This window comes from Lipotes vexillifer, unplaced genomic scaffold (genome assembly GCF_000442215.2).
Source record: "Lipotes vexillifer unplaced genomic scaffold, Lipotes_vexillifer_v1.1 scaffold413, whole genome shotgun sequence".
NCBI lineage: Eukaryota > Metazoa > Chordata > Mammalia > Artiodactyla > Lipotidae > Lipotes > Lipotes vexillifer.
In genome coordinates this window covers 2,236,993-2,249,905 of record NW_006769725.1, presented here as the reverse complement: position 1 = coordinate 2,249,905, position 12,913 = coordinate 2,236,993, and positions in this window count along the sequence as shown.

Genomic DNA, 12,913 nt, shown 5'->3' with positions numbered 1-12,913 from the left:
TGGGCCTCTCACTGTTGTGGCCTCTTCCATTGCGGAGCACAGGCTCCCGGCACGCAGGCTCAGAGGCCATAGCTCACAGGCCTAGCTGCTCCACGGCATGTGGGATCCTTCTAGACCGGGGCACGAACCCGTGTCCCCTGCATTGGTAGGCGGACTCTCAACCACTGTGCCACCAGGGAAGCCCCATGTCTCCACTCTTAATCCAGTGTTATTAATACCTGTATAATTTAGAAGAAGTCTGTAGGGGGTAAACTCTTTCTGAGTATGTCTGACTTTCTTCTTTTAGTTTTACCTCACTTTTTAATAATAGTTTTGCCACATAAACAAGTTGAATTTGGAAGGTATGTTCCTTTAGCACTTTAATGATATTATCCTATCATTTTCTACCATCCATGGCTGCTGAGGAAAAGTTTGTTACCAGTTTCAAAGTATTTCCTTTCAATATAATTTACCTTTTTCCCTTGGTAGCTTTATTATAAATAAATAATCTTATTTTTCTTTGATGTTCAACAGTATCACCATGATACATCTCACTTTGAATTTATTTTACCTGCTTGCTATTCATAGTGTACTTTTGTTATGAGAACTCACTTTTTCTTTTTCAGTTCAGCTATTATTTCTTCAAGTGTTATTTTCCCCCTATTATCTTCTTCTGGAACTTCTATTAGACATGTGTTACAGCTGCTATACATAATCTACTGTCTCAACTCCTCTTTCATATACCTCATCTCTCTTTCACTCTGAGTAAACTCTTCAGTACCATCTTTCAATATGCTAATTCTCTCTTGGACTAGGTCCAATCTAGAGGATATCCTACTTTTAGAGTTTTTCATTTCAATGACTATCCCTTATTTTCATAATTTTTGAATGTTTATTTTCTCATGTCTGTTTAATTTTTGCCTTATTACATTTTTTTTTTTTCCTGTACGTGGGCCTCTCACTGTTGCGGCCTCTCCCATTGCAGAGCACAGGCTCCGGACATGTAGGGTCAGCGGCCATGGCTCACAGGCCCAGCCGCTCTGTGGCATGTGGGATCTTCCCAGACCGGGGCACGAACCTGTGTCCCCTGAATCGGCAGGTGGACTCTGAACCACTGCACCACCAGGGAAGCCCGCCTTATCACATTTTGATTGTTTTTTTCGTTGTTATTCAGATTCCTTCATTTAGCTCTTAGAGAATTCTACATATATTCATTTTGAAGTTGTTGTCTAACTGATACAAAATACTGTTTTAATCTGAGGCTAATCTGTGTCCCATTGTTGATTTTGTTAGATGGCCTTCTGAGATCAAATTTCTTGATGCACTGTAGAGGTTTGGCCATATTTCTGAAATTAAATTTCCTCACGTATGGTAAAATTTTGGTTTGTAGACTAACTTTGAATACAAAGTTTTTCAGTTTCATTTTTTCTTAATCTCTTAGCTATTTACTTGCTTTTTGTATTACATTTCATCTAGAATTTCTATATGTTTGAAAAGGGTGGCATGGGAAAATAGGTCCTCACCAGTTAATTCTGTCATGTGTCATCTCTTTTTCTATATTAATACTAAGGTAAATTCCTCCAAACATCACAGAGATTGTGTTTAGAGATGTTAAAACTTTAAATTAATTTGGGAAGAATTGATACCATATTAGACTTTCCAACAAAGAACAAGGACAGTGTGAATTTCTATTTGGTCAGGTCTTCTTTTCTGTCTCTCAGTAAACTTTCATATTCTAATGCCTTCTGGAATAGTTAAACCTATAGTACTCAAAAAAGTTCTTTTTATTTATGTATTTTTTGATGAACAACAGAGCAATAGATTTTATTACACTTGTCTTAGTGATTAGTATTTTAACATTACAAAAATGTATGACCCCTTTTAAAAAATTCAGATATTACAAATATGCACAAACTAAAGGGCATACAGTCTCTTGTTCTTTCCTAGAATTAATTCTTTTCTTTTATTTTTTAAAACATCTTTGTTGGAGTATAATTGCTATACAATATTGTGTTGTTTCTGCTGTATAACAAAGTGAATCAGCTATATGTATACATATATCCCCATATCCCCTCCCTCTTGTGCCACCCTCCCACCCTCCCTATCCCAACCCTCTAGGTGGTCACAAAGCACCGAGCTGATCTGCCTGTGCTATGCGGCTGCTTCCCACTAGCTATCTATTTTACGTTTGGTAGTGTATATATGTCCATGCCACTCTCTCACTTTGTCCCAGCTTACCCTTCCCCCTCCCTGTGTCCTCAAGTCCATTCTCTACATCTGCATCTTTATTCCTGTACTGCCCCTAGGTTCTTCAGAGCCTTTTTTTTTTTTTTTAGATTCTATATATATGTGCTAGCATACAGTATTTGTTTTTCTCTTTCTGACTTTCTTCATTCTGTGACAGACTCTAGGTCCATCACCTCACTACAAATAACTTAATTTTGTTTCTTTTTATGGCTGAGCAATATTCCATTGTATATATGTGCCACATCTTCTTTATCCATTCATCTGACGATAGACACTTAGGTTGCTTCCATGTCCTGGCTATTGTAAACAGTGCTGCAGTGAACATTGTGGTACATGTCTCTTTTTGAATTGTGGTTTTCTCAGGGTATATGTCTAGTATTGCTGGGTCATATGGTAGTTCTATTTTTAGTTTTTTAAGGAACCTCCATACTGTTCTCCATAGTGGCTGTATCAATTTACATTCCCACCAACAGTGCAAGAGGATTCCCTTTTCTCCACACCCTCTTCAGAATTTATTTTTTGTAGATTTTTTGATGATGGCCATGCTTACTGTTATGTGGTGATACCTCATTGTGGTTTTGATTTGCATTTCTCTAATGATTAGTGATGTTGAGCATCCTTTCACAGTTTGGTGGCAATCTGTATATCTTCTTTGGGGAGATGTCTGTTTAGGTCTTCTGCCCATTTTTGGGTTGGGTTGTTTGTTTTTTTGATATTGAGCTGCATGAGCTGCTTGTATATTTTGGAGATCAATCCTTTGTCAGTTGCTTCATTTGCACATATTTTTTCCCATTCTAAGGGTTGTCTTTTCATCTTGTTTGTGGTTTCCTTTGCTGTGCAAAAGCTTTGAAGTTTCATTAGGTCTCATTTGTATATTTTTGTTTTTATTTCCATTTCACTAAGAGGTGGGTTAAAAAGGATCTTGCTGTGATTTATGTCATAGAATGTTCTGCCTATATTTTCCTCTAAGAGTCAAAACAGTTCTTGATCAATGTTGCTAACTTAAGGTTCCTAGAATGTATCCAGTACGCAGGAACATTCAGACTTGAGGTGATATTTCTCCTCATTCCCTACAAGGTCTCTTCTATCAATTAATACCACTCGTTATTTGTTTTTTACTGTGAAAGGATGCTATCATCAGTGCTTTATGCTCTGTAAGGACATGAGTCCATTTCTCTCCCTGGGATTGCTAGCTATTTTGATAATTTAGAGCTACATCTTCTTGGACTCATTTCCTACAGTCATCTGTTTCCTTTTTCAAGGACAATGTCAAGGCCCAAGGCCAGAAACACATGGCCATAAGCCAGGAACAGAAGTGCTCTATAAGCTAGAGCAGCAGAGGTAGTTGATGGAAGGTGTGTGTGGGTGTGAGTGTGTGTGTCTTTGTGCATATTAAGGACACCTGCTTATAAGTCTCCAGAGAAAAGAATCGTTTCTCGTAATTGTCGAGCTCTGCCTCCCCTCTGTTGCATATTGTTGATTATAAAGTATTTGTTCTGAACACTAATTATCTGGTGGGGGGTGGGGGGAACTATAGCAATCCAAGAAATAAATATACCATTATGTTCATATTTAATCCATTTAAATTTGACTATTTATTTAGCAATGGGAACTTCCAAATGTTTCTGAGTACCAGCATGTCATGCTTGAACCTAATTAACTCCTTTCATTTTAATTTACTTATGTCATGTCTGCTATCTTCAAAAGAAATGTCACTTGGCCTACCACTCACCAAGGAAAAATAGATTTAAAATATAGTTTGTTCTGAGATTTGCCCATAAAACATTTACAAAATGGAATAATTTCTGAACTGCTGACAAACAATATATTCCTATATTTGATATATGTGTGTACATAAGTAATGCTTTCTTTCCAAATAAAAATCCTAAACAAATATCATATATTAACGCATATATGTGGAATCTAGAAAAAATGGTACAGATGAACCAGTTTGCAAGCAGAAATAGAGACACAGATGTAGAAAACAAACATATGTACACCAAGGGAGGAAAGTGGGGGTGGGGTGGGGGGATGAATTGGGAGATTGGGACTGACATATATACACTAATATGTTTAAAATAGGTAACTAATAAGAACCTGCTGTAGAGCACAGGGAACTCCACTTCGCTGTACAGTAGAAGCTAATACAACATTGTAAAACAACTATACCCCAATTAAAAAAAAGTCTGGGGCAAAAAAATAACAAAGGAAAGTTTAGTACTTCATAAATCCAAAAAATAAAATCCTAAACAGTATCAAAATTTCAAGATCTACAAAATTCCTGTTGACAACAATAACAACAATGAAAACCAAATCAAAACAAAACAAAATCTCATTAGATCGGAAGGACTTGAAATGAAATGTGTGCTACGTGGGTCATCTCTTTAGGAACCACAAAATCAATTTCCCATAAGATAAAATAGTTTCAATCAAGCATTTTTTTCTTTTTTTTTAAAATTTATTTATTTATATTTATTTTTGCCTGCATTGAGCTTTTACTGCTGTGTGCAGGCTTTCTCTAGTTGCAGCGAACGGGAGCTACTCTTTGTCATGGTGCGCGGCCTTCTCATTGCAGTGGCTTCTCTTGTTGCAGACCACGGGCTGTAGGTGCATGGGCTTCTGTAGTTGTGGTGCACAGGCTCAGTAGTTGTGGCTTATGGGCTCTAGAGTGCAGACTCAGTAGTTGTGGTGCACGGGCTTAGGTGCTCCATGGTATGTGGGATCTTCCTGGACCAGAGCATGAACCTGTGTCCCCTGCATTGGCAGTCTGGTTCTTAACCACTGCACCACCAGGGAAGTCCCCAGTCAAGCATTTTTAATTAAACTAGTTTACAACAGAATCCCAACAGGACTAAACATAGTATTTATAGACACTTCTTAATAACTTAAAAATAGGTACAACAATTACACTTAGAATTCCACATTAAAACAAAAATCCTAAGATCCAGTAGGCTAAAGTGAGTTTTTATAAGTAGGAAATTCTGAAATGTTGGTCGTTCCTTGCTGATTACACCATGCAACTCTTTCAAGCATCATGAGAAGACAAACCAAGATTTAGAACATTCCTTTGGCTGAATTATGTCCTTGTAATTTGCCACACATCACTCAATTAAAACAAAAAGCCTTGAATTATTACAATAATAATCTGAATCTTTGACTTCAAGAAATGAATTCTGTCCTATGAAAATCATTAAAGCAAAAAGCAATAAATATGTTATAATATTTTTGAGACTAGGTCTTTAATAATCAACAACAGAAAATTCCCAGTTCAGAAACCAGCTTTTCAATACCCACTTCTATATTTAAAATGGATAACCAATAAGGACCTACTGTATAGCCCAGGGAACTCTGCTCAATGTTATGTGGCAGCCTGGATGGAAGGGGAGTTCAGGTGAGAATGGATACATGTATATGTATGGCTGAGTCACTTTGCTGTGCACCTGAAGCTATCACAACATTGTTAATTGGCTTTATTTTAATATAAAATTAAGTTAAAAAAAAATAAACCAGCTTTTCAAGAATAAAAAGAATCTACTTTTAAATATATTTTAAGTGTATCTTTCATTCTCAAAAACCAGAAAATATGTGAGCCTATAGCTATTGCTCTAGGTTCTGCAATGTTCCTTCAACATTCCTTCAGAGGATTTAAATGGATTTAATTTTTAATGGAATGAAATTTAATAAAACCGTTCTTCATTGCAAAATGCCCAGTAAGTGGAATTGCTACTGTAACACAAGCTTTCAGCTTTTCATCCAACTTTTCATTACTGAAGGATTTGATTAGTAGCACCTTTTTCAAGTCACCACTTTCATCCTTAAATATCAACTTTCTTCATTTCAACTTATTCTAACATCTTACCCAGCTCTTTCTCATTCCTAATCGTAGCAGCCCAGTTAATAATAAACATGATACAAAAGAGAAGTAACAAGTAGGTTCTGCAGATTCAAGAAAGCATGCCAAGTTGTGGATTTCTTCAGAGGACAATTTGAGTTATTGAATTCCAAACTCTCACCTCCTCTGTAATATCCCCCTCAGATTGTATACATCATCTAGCTAACCAGTCTAATTCCAAGGAATGCATTATCTTTCATGGCTGACCATTTGGTTTTGAACAGTACTAAAATGACTATTCAAAGAGACTCCTGGATTTACATAAAGAAAGTCTATTCTGTCTTCTCCAAGACAGCACTTACCATTTTTGTACAAAACTATGACATCTACCTACCCCCAAGTTACCTTCCCCTGTATTAAGAATTGGCATGTTCTTCAATTCCATTCCCTCACCTTTTCTTATCTGAGTATAGGCCAATTTGCCTATATCTCTCTTACAATGTGGCTTCCAGAACAAAATAAGTTTCAGACAGTCTGATCAGTGACAACAAAGATGGGGTTGCCACATCCCTATTGTAAATTCTATTCTTCTGGTTTAGCTCCTCAATATGGAATTTGCTTTTGGGGGAATGATATCAAATCGTTGTTTCATTTTGAATTTATAGTTAAAGTCTCTGGGCCTTTTTATCTGATGTGTTGTCAAGCTGGTCTCTTTAATACAGTATTTATCTTTTTGGACCTATATGAAGACATTTTCATTGTTTTCTTTTTTTTTTTTTTTTTTTTTGCGGTACGCGGGCCTCTCACTGTTGTGGCCTCTCCCATTGCGGAGCACAGGCTTCGGACGCGCAGGCTCAGTGGCCATGGCTCACGGGCCCAGCCGCTCCGCAGCATGTGGGATCTTCCCGGACCGGGACACGAACCCGTGTCCCCTGCATCAGCAGGCAGACTCTCAACCACTGCGCCACCAGGGAAGCCCTCATTGTTTTCTTTTGCACTAAAATTAACCCGCAAAAATAAAAACAGAAAAATACTTAAATAGCCACAGTTCCACTAATCTAAACATATCAAATCAACCATTTAAATTTTTCCCTTAAGTCTTTCCTATATGCTTAGTAGTACTCCTATCATACATACCATTTTGTTATTTCATTTTATATTATGTTGTATGTTTCCATATTTCTAATACATGGATTCCAAGATTTCTATTTAAATCTTCTGCAGAATTTTCCGTTAACATACCATGATTTCATTAAGCATTTCCAGTTATTACTATAAATAGTCCTACTTACTTCCCAGGATTTTAAGGTTAGATGAACTCCTCTATGAATCTACAGTAAAAAGTTCAAACTGCTTCCAAAATGGAAGGAGATGCATGTGCTAGGTTTCCCCTAACTCTGTAGGAATGACCATCCCAGGGAATACCCTCTAAGTGTTTAAGGATATCTTTGTTTCCCTCAAATTAATGGATGGATATTACAGATATTGGGTTTAACTTCTTAATTAGAAAATGAAGAGCAGTTATTCTCCCTTTCTACCTTATGCAAAATTCCCTAGCAGTGTCATGCAAGCATCTGTTTAACCTGGTCTCACCTTACCTTTCCTACTCTCCTGTCTTCCTCCAGGCACAGTTAATAACCTCTACCTGTGTGTTCCAATAGCCTTTGGTTCATGTGTCTGAGTAAGATATACAATTCATCACATTGTTCCATAATTGAACTCTACATCTTTGTCTCTTAGCTAGACTGAGATTTTCAAGGAAAGGATGAGGCCTTCATTTTTCTCTCACCAGTATGTACAAGTGTACCTGGCATAAAGAGTAAGTGTTTTGTGAAGGAACAGAGAAACATACCCATTCCATCTTGTCTGCAATGGTATTACCATTATAATGGTACCTGTTTTTTTTTAAGACACATCCCATTGATTATTATTAATGTGGAATATTTTTCCATGCTTATTCAATCGTTTAATCATCTGTTGTGTGATTGTCTATGTTCTTTGCCCATTTATATGTTGGGATAGGCCTTCATATTGCCATCATCAATCTGAATGTCCATTTTCATTCAACAAATGCTTATATCGCATTTATGATTTGCCAAGTGTTGCTCTAAGTGCTTGGCAAATATTAACCCATTTAATCCTTGCAAAAACCCTTTGAGATAGGTGCTATTAGAGGCATAGAGAAATTAACTCACTTGTCCAAAGTCACACAGCTAGTAAAGGGTAGAGCCCTTTACTAGGGACTTTAGAGTCCAGGGTCCTAATCCCTATATTATGCTATCCCTATTCATATTTTAAAATTAAATTTTGTAATATTAAATTATGTAAAATTAAATTTTGTAATATTGATTATTGTAATATAATCAATAACAAGTCTGTGGTTGTGCTATTTATTTTAGCTACTCTATTTTCAGTTGTACTAACATTCTGAAAATAACTTCAGTGTCCAGAGCTATCCAGACCAAAGCTGGATTATAATCTGGAACCCCGCTCCCTCAAATCAGTTGGTTGTTTTTAATGTTGATTTGCCTAGCCTGGCATCTGACACCCCAAAGTGGACCCCAGGTAGCCTCACACACTGATCCTTCCCTCCCCTGCCCCATGTGCAATCCTGATTGTGAAGATGTTATCTTTGTTTCCAGAATTTAATTCACTTTCCCTGCTAAGACTGAGACTCGTTTATCCATAGAACTGACTTTCTCCGTAGCTTTTTTTTTAATATAAATTTATTTATTTATTTTATTTATTTATTTTTGGCTGCGTTGGGTCTTCGTTGCTGTGCACGGGCTTTCTCTAGCTGCGGTGAGGGGGGCTACTCTTCGTTGCAGCGTTCAGGCTTCTCATTGCGGTGGCTTTTTGCCAGCCTCACTTGCTGGGAATTGTGCTGTTCCTCACCTGGACTTCCTGCTCACCACATTCCAGCCTCCTAAACTCTAGGAGGCAGATTGCCCCTTCCACTGAGAAACCCCCCACTGGCTCGTCCCAGGTATCAGACAGAACCCTGTGTCAGACAGTAAAACGTTTCCTTTGAGACTAAGGCCACCTCCCCTTTTGGGTGTCATGATCTTAAACTGCTACTTATACCCACAGAAAGCATAGAGTCTCTTAGAGTGTGAATGCTGACCCCCAGCCCCCAAAGCACAGCACAGACACAAGCCAAACTCCCACCCACACCCACCCCACACCTCAGCATCCTCTGCCAATTCTTGGCTTATTTCCCATTAGCCACTGCCCCTCTGTAGGGATTCCAGCTATCCTCACTGCATTGAGAGAATGTGTTAGTCTTCTTTACATTTTGTTCTCTTATTTCAAAGCTTAGAAAATTGCCAAGCCTTGGAAGACATTGGGACCGAAAGGTGAGTGTCAGGCTCTTCCTTTAAAATTTAATCTCATTCATTTGATTCATTAATCCACATTTCAGCATTCTTCTGAATATGAATTCTGTTTCTAATATATTCACATCAGCAAATTTATTATCTGAAACTTGTTTAAAAATGTCTCTTGTATTTCATTCCACTTACTCTCGTCATATACAAGACCACTCACATATACGCAGGGTCACCTGTCTCATTTGAACACCTAAGGATCCACAAAGCTGTAATATAATCCAGTCTACATTTCACTCTCCTGTCCATTATGTTGCCATAAGAGACTGCAAAATGCCATCCTGAAATCCAGGTAGATTGTTTACACAGATTTGCCTGATAAAACAATGTATTTGGGTTAAGGAAGGAAAAGATGACCCTAGGGATTTTGTGATATGTGTTTGATTTTTTTTATCTTAATTGTATTTCTCTTCCATATTCAGAAGTTGTGAAGTTGATGTGGGATATCCCTAAATGGCTATGAACTTCATTCCAACCTAATAGTCCCTGCAGGTTTCAGAAGTAAGGCTATCTACTACTAAGGTACCTTGTATTATATTCTCTTAAAGTTCCCCTAAGTCTGGTAATTTTTCTCAGGAGAACCATAAATATTTCAGAAAGTAGAAGTGACAGGTACTTACTGGGTTCATCAGATATTTCTTGATTACTAGATTTGAATAAAATAGCTTTCCAGTAAGTATTATAAGTAGACAGCTGATTTCTTTACAGTCATCAAGAAATAGTAGGAATTATTTTGAGAAGAATACAATGGAGGGCTTTTATAAAAAATAATTTTGTTGCTTTCACAATTGAGCTATTTCCATTGTTTATAAAGATAGAACTCTTCCCATTTTATCTCAGGTGCCTTCTGTCTTCATACAAAAGACCCTCACCACTTCTAGTCCATCATTTCATTAACCTATTTAAAGTTGATTTCAAGTGACACAGAGTTTACTTGAAGCACAAAGTTCCAGACACCTTTAACTAACAGTTCAGTGTTCTAATCACTTACAAAATTCAAATTCTGCCTCAGACGTTATTTTGTATTACAAAATGATTTTTCAATGGCTCATTTATAAGAAAGTTGTTTCATAGCCATGATCTTAAAATTTGGAATGAAAGTCCTAAAATGATTACATGTAAAAAATTCCATCCTGTCCAATGTTAACCCTAGCAACAGGGCAACCATAATAGAAATGAAAGCCTTATGAAATTCTTAACATTTTCTCATTGCTCTGGGGATTTTCTTAGCTGAATGCATATATATACGTAATTTTAAATTAGTGCTTTCCCTTAGCAAGTTCTCATATATTTTTTAGTGTCCCAGAGCTAGAATTGTTAGTTCAACTCCTCACCATTCTGAAAAGAAAGTCTGATATAGGTTTCTATTTTTAGGCTTATGTGGTTTTAGGACAAATTTACCTTACTGGTCCTGACTTTTGGTAATCTCTCATTCCAGAGAACAAGAATGAAAAGAATGAACATTTTGTAATTAGGAAATTCAGTAAATACCCTCAATGAATACTAGAAAGTATAAAATGAAAAAAACTACTACTAGTTTTGATTCCTTAAACGCAGTATTGTGGGGTTTTTTTTTTTTTCAGTGATTTACTGGCAACACCAAGTGAGCAACTGTTTCCCATATGAAAGGCATCCTTTAACATGTCATCCAAAGTAACAGGTTCAAAACCTAATCTCTCTGCTTTAACTATCAAGTACTATTTTGTTTGTATGTTTTGTGTAGTACGTGGAATCCTAACCATTTTCCTTCAAAATCCAATCATAAAAATAAACAAGCAGCATATACGACTACCTCTGTAGTCACATATACTTGAGCTCAGTTTTGTAATGCTTATAAATGGGCAATTAACACCTTTGCATACTTAGCTAAAGAGCTAGTTTAATTGTGATGTTAATCATCTATCTTTTGTCCTAATCCATTTTATTTTAATGTAGGCATTAAGCAAAGAAATAAAATGACAACCTGTAGTCAGAGAGATACCTGTGGATACTTAGAAAACATTAATGTCTTCATTTATTTGTATTACAGGGTAAGGAGTGCAATGGAAAATGTTAAATTCCTATGTTGTGATGAGTCAGTTTTGCTCTGTGGCAATACAAATAACTGAATAAAGCAAATTTGTCCTTTGCTGTATGCTGACAGGATTACCACGTGATCATACACCATAATTAGTGACACTCCACACTCTCAGGAATCTTAAAGTGTGGAAAGCAAATGGAAAAAGAGTATTATCTAATGCACCAACAATTCAAATGCACATGTGATAAAATGGTTGCTTTTAGTACAGCACGCATGGAATGAGGTCTTCAGAATTTGTCAGTAGCAGGTGTTGGATATATAAATATACATCCAGAACTGTACGTTTGGCCTCTCTCTGTTTCCTGTTCTCTGTTACTTCTCTTGGTTAAGCCACTGACCTTATGGCTTATGTGAGAATAACTTACCAGAAGCGACTCACGTTCTTCAGATTAGAATAACAAATGTGTATTGTTTTTTGCTACCATCTAGTCCACTTAGAGTACCTCTTTTAAGATGGATGAATTCGGAAATAGATGGCTTTTTCAGCTATAAGAGCTCCGTCTATTTGATTATGTTGAACATAGAATTAATTGCCTAGTATACAATCTTCTAATTAAAAGCTCTATGGAAAAAATACATTGTGTGCAGTATACTTTTAACAAATTTACTTATAGACACCTGAGGGTCATCATCTGCTCCTAAAGGAGAGATTTTGCGAAGTTTGAGAAACATCTGTTTAGTCAAATGTTCAGTCTTCTAGCTTCCAAGACCAACTTTAAGTCCCTGATATGGTTTTATATTTCAAGGTAACTGATCAGGCATTTAGGGGCAAGTTGTTCCTCTTGGACTTCCTCAGCTGTATAAGGGACATGATTCACCTTGCCTATAATTGACATATATCCTAGGTAGTGGCTTCCCTTTCTGATTGCAGACCTTAGCCAAATATGCAATCCAAAGGCTTACAAAATGCTTGCCCCACGCACATAGACTACATAATAAAATAGACATTTCCGCATTTGGTTCATTTTGAAGAACTGGAACATCGCTTTATAATCCATCCTGCTATACTACATGCTTAGTGATTGATGAGACTAACTTCAAAGATGTAACCCTGCAAAGAAACTTCCAAATAAATTTTAATCAACAAGCTCGAGCTAGGTTGCTAGTGCCCCAGAGCAAGATCAGATCTACTTGCTTACAACACATGCAGCATCTAGGCTAGAGTCTGGCACGTAGCAGGATGTCAGGAAAGGTATTTGGTTTGTCTACTAGGTGAAATCGATGGACTGGCCAGTTGTAGTTATGACTGAACCACTCAGCAATCCCATCATTAGAGGTTCTTCCAAGACTAATGAGAATCATCATTGGCCTACAAAAGGCAAAATCCAAGGGTTCCACCTGAGATTCCACCTCAGATAGAAGAGAAACCGTATGATTTGCTCATGCCTT